The sequence below is a fragment of the Leptidea sinapis genome, chromosome 31 (genome assembly GCF_905404315.1).
Source record: "Leptidea sinapis chromosome 31, ilLepSina1.1, whole genome shotgun sequence".
In the NCBI taxonomy this organism is placed as follows: domain Eukaryota; kingdom Metazoa; phylum Arthropoda; class Insecta; order Lepidoptera; family Pieridae; genus Leptidea; species Leptidea sinapis.
In genome coordinates this window covers 5,829,324-5,841,894 of record NC_066295.1, presented here as the reverse complement: position 1 = coordinate 5,841,894, position 12,571 = coordinate 5,829,324, and the positions used below count along the sequence as shown (strand labels likewise).

Genomic DNA, 12,571 nt, shown 5'->3' with positions numbered 1-12,571 from the left:
AAACAATTATCAAAATCGGTTCACCCAGTCGATAGTTCTAAGAAACATAAAAAAAACAATACAAGAGTATAGGAATTTACGGGTGTTTTGTAGGTACAGGTCAACGAATCCCATAAACACAAGTAGCCATAGACAGAAATGTCATTCGAGATCAAAAAATATGTAATTTGTTGTAGGTTCGATTCTAACCGGTCGGGAGTGGTAAGGAGCATTATCAAAACGTATACCGAATTGGTTTTTAGCTTGGGCAGTGAGTAGTCCCTTTAACGACTTTTCAAAATGAGCGAGTCTTGAGTGTTTTTTTTAGATCCGATGTAATAATGCTCCATCTACAAAACCGTCCTCACTGCCTATATGAGATATTATAAGACGCTTTCCTTTTCCGGTTGGAGCTTGTAAGCCCCTCTAAGAAGGCTTGTTTAGGAGATAAAATTTGAGTATCAAACCACATTTTCGATGTTGCGTGTCTTGTAAATGTATTTAGGTGCCATTATTAACTTTAATCATAATATCTCTATTTTGTATATAAGCAAAATATTAACTTTCCAGTTTTTTTTGCAAATATAAGATACACAATATGCTGCCACATAAATATGTATATAGGTAGTATAGGATAATACATATAATTTTATTATAATTATTATATTAAATAACAGTTTAAATCGCTGGGTAGGTTAGCTGAGACACAGCGCCGGGAGTAGATTTAATCTTATACTCTATGATCTTCAATTTACCAGATGCAGGGAAAAATATACTTGTAATACTTTACAATCGCTTCGTTACTCAAAGTTTTATACCAAAACAATGGAGAAAAGTTAAAATTGTTACTGTGCCGAAACCTGGTCGAGATAATAGTTCAGCAGCTAGTTATAGACCTATTGCACTGTTATCCTGTGTCTGCAAAATACTGCATACTATTCTCACGCGTAGATTGGATTGGTTTTTAGAAAAAAGTGATCATTTCTCTCAGGAGTAAACCTATAGTGGTTTTAGAAGATCTCGGTCCAGTTATGACAACTTAGTAAGATTAATTACTCGCACAAAAAAGGTTTTACAAAGGGAATCCCAACAGTTGGTTGCTTTGTGGTGGTATAATAATGTTAATGGCCTCCGGTCCTCGACACTAACCTATGTGAAACATAGCGGCACTAGGCCGCTACTTCACGCCGGTATTCTGTGCGAGTGTGGTAAGTAACCCGGACGAGTCTGGCCCGATTGTGCTGACGTCAAAAGACGGTAGCGTGACTCTCCCACTTTCAATAAGCCCGTAGTCGCCTCTTACGACACCCTAAGGCCTGGGACTACCCTAACTTCAGTAAACTCTTAGAAGAACTTGGTCTTAACATCTCTCATAAAAAAACTAAAGCATGTATTTTTAGCAGGGGCAAACGTAGAACTAGCCCTAATGTATATTTAGTTTGTGATAATCACAAAATCCATCAAGTAGACAGTGTGAGATATCATGGTATGTGGCTTGACAGAAGTTTAAAATGGGGTAGACACATAAACGAGGCTAGAGACAAAACGCTAAAATTCTTAAATATTTTAAAAGTCTTAGCAGGCAGTAAATGGGGGGTTCATCTGAAACACCTAAGACGGCTTTTTATATCAGTTATACGAAGTAGGCTTGATTATGGAAGTTTTTTATATGATAATAGTATTAAAAGCCATTTAAACAAACTAGAAAAGTCCAGAATCAGGCTATGCGAGTCATTGGAGTGAATTATGTCTCCAACCTTTACATATCCGCCGAAAATATTTGGCTGGTAAGTTCTGGTTGAAGTCTAGATCGTTTGAAGATAACATAACTATAGAGGTATTAAAGTCACTTAATGATATGTGTTATAAAAATTTATAAACATCAGAATAGTGTCATATTTTATTTATTTTGCTAATATAGTTATAAAATTTTGCTTTTAGTGTAGAAATATGTATTTAAATTGTAATTGAAGATGTAGGAAGTATTTGTCTACCGCAGTCGCTGTCCGTGCTGCGTAACACGGTGCCCTATATATTATTATACTCTTTGACGTATACTGAGTGGGCCTCCGATTGGCAATACTAAAGTGATTGCACTGCTTCTCAATCTAATTGTTTTATTTATTTTTATTTTACTAGGTCTGTTTTAATTATTTTTAGTGGTTTTGATAGTTTAAGTTTATAATTTTGGTTAACTTATAATTTTAATCTAATATTTTATGTTAAAATTACTTGTTTGTTAAAGTTATTATATTATAAACTATGACCTATTTTAGCAGTGTAATTATGTTGCCAATAAAGTTTATTATTATTATTAATAATGTATATTGGAGAAATAAAAAATTACCGTTGCTAATCAGAGTCCACGAAAACTTAAAACAACATTCAATTAAATCCATTAAAAAACTTCAAATTCAATGTCTCCCTACATGGATTGGTAGTTTGGACTTGTCAAAGATTATCACTACGACTATAGAGGGGCTAAATATGCCTTAAAGAAAAAATGTAATAGAGGGAACACGATTAACTACTGTGAAAGGATTCTATATGATAAATATAACTCATTTTATAAATTGTATACTGATGGATCTAAAGATGTGTCAGGTTCAGGAGCGGCGGTCTTCGACCCTCAGGCAGGAATCAGGCAGGATACCAACATAATGCACACTGAGCTGATTGCAATATCTGAATGCCTGTCTTATATATTGTCACTCGAATGTGATAAGTTTGTGATTTTAGCTGACTCAAAGAGCGCCCTTGTACATTTAGCTCGGCTAACCCCGAATATTCGCCTATTAGCCTATGACATTTTAGAATCCATATGCGAAATTAGAAATAAAAATAAAGCCGTCATAATTAAATGGATATCCTCCCATGTAGGGATCATGGCCAACGAGGAAGCAGATACGGCAGCCAAAAGCGCCACTGGCGACGGAGTACCATATGACCTTGTCCCATTACCAAATGAAATTTTGATAAAATTTAAACAGGACTGTATACTAGATTGGCAAGAATATTTTGACGAAAGATCGCGGGAAAAGGGCATATGGTATAAAACAATAGTGTGTCAGCTCCCTCGATGTCCATGGTTTATAGAATCCAAAGTTAAAAGGACGGATATCGTAACAATGTTAAGACTTCGTTCCGGGCACATTCCATCAAATAAATTTAAATTTTGAATGAAAAGATCGCTTACACAAAATTGTACAGACTGTGGAGGCACAAGAATCGATGATGCTTTCCATCTTTTGATGGAATGTGTACGGAACGTTTCAGAGCGGCCGAGGCTTCTTAAGAATAATTACAATGTGGGTATGTGTAATAGCTTACTAGCCAGTACTCCACTATCAAGGGCCACGCGGTCGCTCGTTAAGATGTGTTATTAATGTGTTTTAAATTTTTTGGCTATATGTGGCTCTCTGTTTTTTTATATATTGTGTGAGGTAATTAAGGTTGTTTTGTAAGCTACGGGGGTGACATAGTCATTATTGACTAAACCCAAAAAAAAAAATTGTAATCATAACATCTCTATATTGTATATAAGCAAAATATTAACTTTCCAGTTTTTTTTGCAAATATAAGATACACAATATGCTGCCACATAAATATGTATATAGTATAGGAATGTCTTATTAATACACATTTCATAAAATTTTGTTTTTCAAATTTTATTTGTGTATTAATCCTAGAAGTGAGGGTTATCACTTTAAAAACATAACAAATTATCTTCATTGAACCATGTTTCGTTATGGTAGTATATAGTTAGCAAGTATCGCTTTCTCCATCATGCTGATCTATAAAACTGCTGTGGCACTTGCGGATAGCATATTTAAAATTTATACGTTTAGGACGATTCTCATTGAAATACCAGGCAGATAAGGATCGGAGTTTACAGCTTGAGCAATCTTAAATAATTATTAATATTTTAATCACCCAAATCAAATAACTTATGAGTGCAAAGTTATGATTTTATATAAGTAATTTTTTAAAGTGAAACTTTTGTTACATCGTCTCAAAAATTTTCGTCTGTGTGTTGCATGTCGCGTGACGGTCGGGCGGCACCTATAACCTGGCACCTGGGCGGCTCGCAGCAGCTGACCGTGTAGTGTATAGACTATTATTACTCATTTGTGCCAAGTGCTCCACGCTATTTTGTTTGATTTTATCAGTGTTTCATGTAAATGTTTTTTATTATTTAGTTAAATGTCTATAATGTGAAAACAAGTTTCACTTTTACCGTGGTTTCATAAAACCACACAATATTTTTTATATAAGAGGGGGCAAACGGGCAAGAGGCTCACGGGATGGGGAGAGGTGAGGCAACCGCCCATGGTCATTCGCAACATCAGGTGTGTCAAGAAATGCGTTGCCGGCCTTTAAGGTGGGAGTATGCTTTTTTCTTGAAGGTGCCTAAGTCGTCCCTAAACCGCAACCGGTAAAACATTCCACAAAGTGGCTGTGCGAGGCAAGAAAATTCTGACGAAACGCGCGTTTGTGGAATGCCAGACGTCTACGTGGTGCGGGTGGTACTTTCCACGTAGTGTCCGGTGGTGGAATTGGACCGCTGGAATCAACCCGAACAGCTCTTCTGAGAACTCCCCGTGATAAATGCGGTAGAAGATGCAGAGAGAACCCACATCTCTATCCAACGCCAAAGAATCAAGCCGATCGGAGATGGCTTGATTGTCGATGATTCGAACCGCTCTTCGTTGTATGTAGTCAAATGGAAGAAGCTTGTACTGAAGAGCATCAGCCCAGAGGTGAGAACAGTACTCCATGTGAGGCCGAACTTGCGCCTTATAAAGTTGCAGGCGGTGGCTTTTAGTAAAGTACTGTCTCGCCTTACTGAGTACACCAAGGTTTTTAGAGGCCAGTTTGGCCTTCTCTTCCAAGTGACCACGGAACTGAACGTCGCTCGATATATCGACGCCAAGTTCTCGAATCGAGGGGATACGACAAAGGGAGACTTTTTAGTGATGAACGCACAAACTTATGTCTTCTTGGGGTTGAATTGGACTAAATTTTGTCGGCCCCATTCCAAGACTTTGCAAACCATAGTCTCGATTTCAGACACAAGTTTGTTCCGGTTCTCGTCAACGCTATCCCGGGACATGTTAGCACGGCCAGTGTTGGAAGGAAACCCTGTGCTATCGACTCCATTACTTTGGAGAAAATGGAGGTAATGGCAATGGGGCGGTAGTTGGACGGATCCGAGCGTACACCTTTCTTAGAGATCGGGTGCACTCAAGCCGTCTTCCATAATTTCGGGACTACGCCTGATGAGTAGGAGAGCTGGAAAAGACGGGTGAGGACCGGCGCCGGTTCCGGAGCACATGTCCGCAGCACTATCGGGGAATGCCATCGGGCCCGCTCGATTTGTGAATGTCCAAGGTGAGAAGCGCCTTTAGCACGGTGCCATGCCGGATTTTTACCTCCGGCATGTGTGACTCGCGCCGCGGAATATGCGGTGGTGCTGCACCTTGGTCATCCAGAGTCGAGTTGGACGCGAAGAGAGAGCCCAGGAGATCAGCTTTCTCTTTCGCGTCATGGGCCAGCGAGTCATCATCCCTGTGCAGTGGCGGAATGGCTGGCTGGCAGAAGTTTCCTTGGACAGCCTTCGCGAGCGACCAGAACGCACGAGTTCCCGAGAGAAGGCGTGCAAGTCTCTCGCCAATTCTGTCAATGTGCTTTGACTTCGCGTCAGCAATAATTCTTTTGAAGGATCTGGAGGCATGATTAAAGTGTTTTTTAAGTTCGCTGGAATTCACATGATAAGATACCACCGCATTGACCCAACCCTGATAGCACTCCTGCTTTCGGCGAGAGGCTATTTTGCAGGAGCGGTCAAACTAATGTTGGGACCTGCCACCGATGGGCACAGAGGAGGATGAAAAGAAGAGTTCCATACCTTGCAGTACCACATCAGCAACAACGTCAGCAGCGGCATCTGGATCACCCAGCGAAAAACAGATCTGCCTCCACGGGTAAGATGCAAAAAAACACCGCATCTCGTCCCACTCTGCTGACCTATAGAGCCGTGTTAGGTGAGTGCTCCGGATCAGGCAGTAGTCCGACGATCCCAGAGGAGGGTTAACGGAAACTAGGTAGCCGTCTGGATGTGACGTCAACAGAAGGTCCAACAGTGAAAGTGGAAAGTCATTTGAAAGTGTTCGTGGAGCCGGTCAGTCTCTGCGTTATCGCTAAGGGACCTATACAGGCATGCGTAGATTCGCGGATGGTCATCGCAGTCTACAAGCAGCCAGATGATGGATAGGTCCTGTCCTTCAAAAAAACTCAGGCGTCGAGAACAGACATCCTCGCTGACGTAAACGCACACGCCAGCCCGTGGTATAAAGGAGTGTTCCAATTTATACCCCGGGTATGAAAGGTAAGATGAATCAGCCAGAGAGGATATCTGTGTCTCGGTTAAAAAGGGCAGGGCCGGCTTCGCCATCTCCAGGTACAAGTTAACATTTTTTAACATTTAAATTTGAGCGAAGCCCCCCTTGTATTTATTTGTAGGCCTCCGGATACCCCACTCATCGGACGAAACTCAGCGGCATAGCCGCTATTTCACGCCGGTTTTTAAGTGGGGGAGTGGTATTTCTCCGGGCGTGCCGGGCCAATTCGGTTGTGTCCGTGAGGACCCAACATGGCACTACCACTCCAGAAAAATTATATAAGAATTAAGTTTTACATCAAATTAATACTGTTACATACTAACCTGGTTTTCTGTAGGTGGTTCACTTCTGTAAAAGAAAGCATTCACTTTTCGTCTTATTGCTGAGTAAATAAATTCACTATTATTAAGTAAACATTATTTACGTTTTTGTTCTGTAGACATGCCAAATGTTTAGAGTTTCTAGGTGTAAGAGCAATGTTTGCTATATTACAAAGAGAAAACGTTGTGCAATATTTATTAATATGTATTTAAAATAATATTTTATACAAAAAATTTAAAAAAAAAAAAATTATTGAATTAGGCGTTACTTTGCGGAAATCCATAATTATACAAATTATTTAAGTTTTCTTTAGTGTTCATTCCGCCAATATTATTAACACTATTTTAATTAAAGAATTAACACTAAAGAAAACTTAAATCATTTGTATAATTTTGGATTTCCGCAAAGTAACGCCTAATTCAAGAATTTTTTTTTAAATAATATTTTAGTATGTTTCGACACATACAATGAACAAGGTTATTATTTTTAGTTAGCAACACCATTTACATTTTTGATCTCGAATTACATTTCCGACTATAGGTACCTAAAAGGAACACACCTTACTACCTACAGTTAGATTATATTGAAGAAATGTTTTTATATTCCACTTGGAGTTTGGTACACATTTAGTGGTTGAATTACCCAAATATTTCAACATTATTTGAAACATCTTGGTCATGGGTGCCTGAAAATACGCTTAAAATGGCGGGAAAATTAAGAAGTTGCTATTTATCTATTGTTCTAGCTATTACCTATTGTATGTGTAAATCTTACGAGATAATAATATGAATATTTAACCGAAAACTGGATCACTCGTATAGAATGTCTTGGGACCGGGGTTGTGTTCGTTTTGGTGTAGTGGAAGACTACGTCAAGGAGAAGAAAGAAGTGCAGAAAGCCCGAACGAATGACCTCATAACATGTACTGAAACTAAATAAATGTACTTATGTATGGTTAGATAATTAGAACATTATCTAGAAACTGTGATCATCACAATGCTAACACCAGTTACAAACACAAACCTGTTATACCTCATACTCGGTTCAGTCGAGATAGTCGAGATCAAATTAACATGTACCTACATTATGCCACCAAACCAGTTATATTCGGACACTGAAGGGCCTTGGTTCCACTCTCCAAAATGTGTAGTAAGTACTACACTTACATATAACTATACAATAAATAATATAATAATAAATCGCAATTTGGTAGTTAGTGTTTTACCTGTGCTATAGGAATTGTTAACTCGATAAATTTCATCATGGGCTTAAAATAACCGTATATTTATTTATATAAGCTGTTCCATTGTTATTTTTTTCTTATATTCTATTCTATTTGTTTCCGCACGGCGCCGGTGTTGCCCTACTAAGGTGCTCATGGTCCCTTAGTCGAGCTGAGAAGAGATGGCTAGAAACTTAATATCATGAATTATGTAAATATTTAACAAACATGTACAATATGTGGGAATAGTTACAAACTTCGTTATCCAGAAAGATAGGTTTACATCCCTTCCATTTGTTTAAGCGTTCTAAAATGTGTCGATGGAAGTTTTTCATTCTATTTTAATAGCTGGCTGTGATGCCTCAGCTAAAACGTCACAATATGTCGGCGGAAACTCATGACACTCATTAAAACAACAATCATTAAAAAATATTACTCGCGATATTTATTTTTTAGTAATAAGGTCAATCAAAATCACTTTATTAATGTAGGTCAAGGAAATGACACTTATGAATGTCAAATTATCTTTTCTGTTTACATTTACCGACACCGCCGCATATTCGATACTTTGATATTCGGTATTCACAATCAAAATAATATGGTAACGCATAATTTAGCAAATAACGTTTTTTATTATTAAAATATTTTTATACAAATATAGAAATGAAATATTATATTGAAATTGTTTTAAATCTCGTCCATTGGCTGTAGACAGTAGACACATTAATAGTGTAGTTGACAAGGTAACGTCAGGGTGTTGAATTTGGGAATGCGCGCGCATCGTAAAAATTTTCTGATATTTTCCCTGACGCGCCAAAAGAAGTAAAAAATTCATTTCTTTTTAATTATATGAAAATAATTTACCAAATTATATTTAAATAAAGGTTATTTAACTAATTTATGAATTATGCGGCAGATGTCATTATATTTTAATTGGTTGTATGTAATATATAATTTAATAGGATTACAATATTGTACAAACGTAAAATAGCACGAGGAATAAAAAATTTAAGGAAGTTTTTTTACGCTTATGAAGTAAAACTTTTTACGTTGGTACATACATACATTTTTTTATGATCACAACTAACTTATAATTATGTTTGGTGAATTAACAATGACTGCATATACAGGGTGTCCCGTAATCAGTGGACCAACGGGATACCCGTGATAGGGGTGGTCATCATCTCTCGAAAACACCAAATTTTACTGTTCTAGGGCCAGTAGTTCAAAAGATATGATTTTTTAAGCATTATTTTGAAAATTCTACCCTTATCAACACAAAAGTTGAAAAAAAATATTTTTTATTTTTATTTTGCCCTGTTTCTTAACTTAAGGTGGCTGAGGAAACATGTGTCTTCACAATTAAATCCATTTTTGTGAATAAATATTGCCAAATTAAAAATTAAAAACCAAAACATGCGCAAATATCAAATAACTAAATTTGCAACGTGATGTTTGAAGCAAGCTAGTGCAAAAAAAATGTATGACAGCCTTGCGGACCATTATTTAAAAAACATCTGCAGTTCATACTGATTCCAAAAAGGTATAATTAATCATTATTGTGAAACAATAAAAGACAATAATTATTTTAAATCAACATTAGATAGCAATTTCTTGGCGGAATTTACAATAAAACAAAAGTAAATAGTTAGAATTTTTTTATTTATTTCTTATAATAAATGTTCGAAATGTCTTCCTCTTACTCTAAGGCATAGCCGGCATCTTCTTATAAAATTTCTTTTTAAACTTTTTAACGCCCTTTCATTATTTTTGACTTTTTCACTCACCACATTCAGTTTTTGTCTTAGCTGTCTTTCGTTATCGTTAACGGTTTCATATACGGATTCTTTAAAATATCCCCATAAAAAATAATCCAATGGATTAAGATCAGGTGATCGAGCTGGCCATGGGATTGTACCTCCTCGTCCAATCCACCTACTTGGGTAAGACTCGTTTAAATATTCCCTCACTTGTCTGCAATAATGAGCGGGTGCGCCATCATGCTGTAACCACATCCTCTCACATACCTCCTGTGGTACATTTGCTAATAAATTACTTAAGTCATTTCTTAAAAATTGCAAGTACCGAGCACCATTAAGCCTCGGTGGGAGCTCAAATGGACCAATAAGTTTACCATCTAAGATTCCAGCCCACAAATTGACTCCAAACTGGTGCTGGAATCTATCTTCTCGTACAATACGTGGATTCACAACAGCCCATTCATGTAAATTATGAATGTTAAACACTCCAACTCTTTTAAAACACGATTCATCGCTCCATAATATTGAATTGAAAAATAGTGGATCTTGTCGGCATCGGCGAAGCATCTCTGCACAAAAATCTATCCTCCGTTGATAATCAGCAGGTAATAGTGCCTGCACTCGTTGAATATGATAAGGGTATAAACTGTTTCTTTTTAAAATGCGATGTACTGTTGTTTTTGCTATACCAGTACGTCTTGAAATACGACGAACACTCGTAGAAGGTTCTTCTGTCACTTCGGCCAGTATTTGAAGTTCATCGACTCTTCTAGGTCTTCCCACGTTGTTTGCAGCTCCGGGAATTCTGCCTTCTAAATACGCGTTATTTACACGGAGAAAAATTCGATGATCCGGATAGCGGTCGCGATTAGGATAGCGCTCACGATACGTACGGGCTGCTTGCCGAGCGTTTGCATTACACAGACCGTAAATAAAATACATCTCAGCATATTCACGAGGAGTATAGGTATTAGGCATTTTATAAAATCCGGGCAAACAGTATCCAAATCACAAAGACAAACAAGGTCCAATTCAAGCGTCAGTCACCAAAAAAAAGAGTCGTAATGGTAGCGAAGTAAAAAACACGTGTGCAGCTACGAGCTATGAGCAAGTCTCTGATGAAACTAAGAATAATTTGAAAAATTAGGGTGTGGGGATCATAGGCGTCGGCCAATAGGACCCCGTAAACGAAAAAGGTACCTGAGCGAGAAAGAGATAGCATATTGTGTTATCTCTCTCTCGATAACAAAATAATTCTCAGAATAGATAGCGCTTAAATGTTTCTCGCAATTGGAGTCTAAAATTGGTTATTAAGTTATTTTTTTTGTAAAATGTAATATTGTTATACCTTTTTGGAATCAGTATGAACTGCAGATGTTTTTTAAATAATGGTCCGCAAGGCTGTCATACATTTTTTTTGCACTAGCTTGCTTCAAACATCACGTTCCAAATTTAGTTATTTGATATTTGCGCATGTTTTGGTTTTTAATTTTCAATTTGGCAATATTTATTCACAAAAATGGATTTAATTGTGAAGACACATGTTTCCTCAGCCACCTTAAGTTAAGAAACAGGGCAAAATAAAAATAAAAAATATTTTTTTTCAACTTTTGTGTTGATAAGGGTAGAATTTTCAAAATAATGCTTAAAAAATCATATCTTTTGAACTACTGGCCCTAGAACAGAAAAATTTGGTGTTTTCGATAGATGATGACCACCCCTATCACGGGTATCCCGTTGGTCCACTGATTACGGGACACCCTGTAGATAAGTTCATAGCAGTCCTTACACAAAATACACGAGCAGTAAAGAAAATAAAAACATTAAAACTCAGAAACCTATGAATTATTTTTTGTACATACAAGAAATGCAAGGAAAAAAGTAGGTAGTATCTTGATAGGTACGCCCTGCCAAATGCAATTCAGTGCCGCTTAATATTCTTGTTCGGACCCTTTTATTATATATTTTTTTTTTCATAAAAAATATAATTCAGAACGGCATCATAATTATTCTCGTCGCTTTGACACATATTCAGTTAAGACTCATCAGACAGAAACACAAATTTGATATTTACAACACAAAATAAGTGATCCGTTCAATGCCGAACAGATTTTGACCGTTTTTCAAATATATTGATTTTTTAAATAGCGCCATTGAAGTAGCTGTGACGATGTTTAAATCATAATATTATTATATATTTGTTATATCAAGTTACAAATATAATATTACACAGCAATAAGCATTTTACATACATCACAACGCTACGTCGCGGTCGGTAATAAGATTGATTTAGTAACATAATTAATATACAGTCTGTCTGTTCTTAATTTACTCACGTGTTGTAACCAATATGTGACGCATATCGTGTTGGAACTGGTAGTTGTAATACGTCGCTATCGTCGCTCGCCTCTGTGGCCCAATGGATAAGGCATCGGCCTCCTAAGCCGAGGATTGTGGGTTCGAGTCCCACCAGAGGTACATCTTGCAATTTTTAGTGTAGTTTTATTTACTTTATGTTAATTGTACGTTATAATTATAAAGTTGCGAAAGACATAGGTACTGTGTTTTATTATGTCATAATATTTATATAAATTTATATTATAGCTTTTCCCTGCAATTGTTACTTTAAAACTTGTTTAATTTTAAGACTGGGTTGTTTTATTTGACCTAATACATTGTTTACCAAGGGAAGAAAGTGGGTAAATCCTACGAGTGTGCAGTTGTAGACTCGAGACATAGCCGAGGGCTTCAATACACCTAAGTACCTAGAGGAAACGCAATTCCTCCAGAAATATGAAAACAAATTTTAGTAAATAAATTGCAAATATTAATTTTATAGATTCAACGCAGAGAGTTATTTGAAGTATTTTAATTGCCTTTTAATAAAA

General features: G+C 36.9%; 1 non-coding gene across 1 annotated transcript; it reads left to right on the top strand.

Annotated features, from left to right (window-relative positions):
- The first annotated feature begins 12,088 nt into the window (after window positions 1-12,088).
- Window positions 12,089-12,161, top strand: Trnar-ccu (transfer RNA arginine (anticodon CCU)). The gene has a single exon. It is a non-coding gene; the product is annotated as a tRNA-Arg (tRNA).
- The last annotated feature ends 410 nt before the right edge of the window (window positions 12,162-12,571 follow it).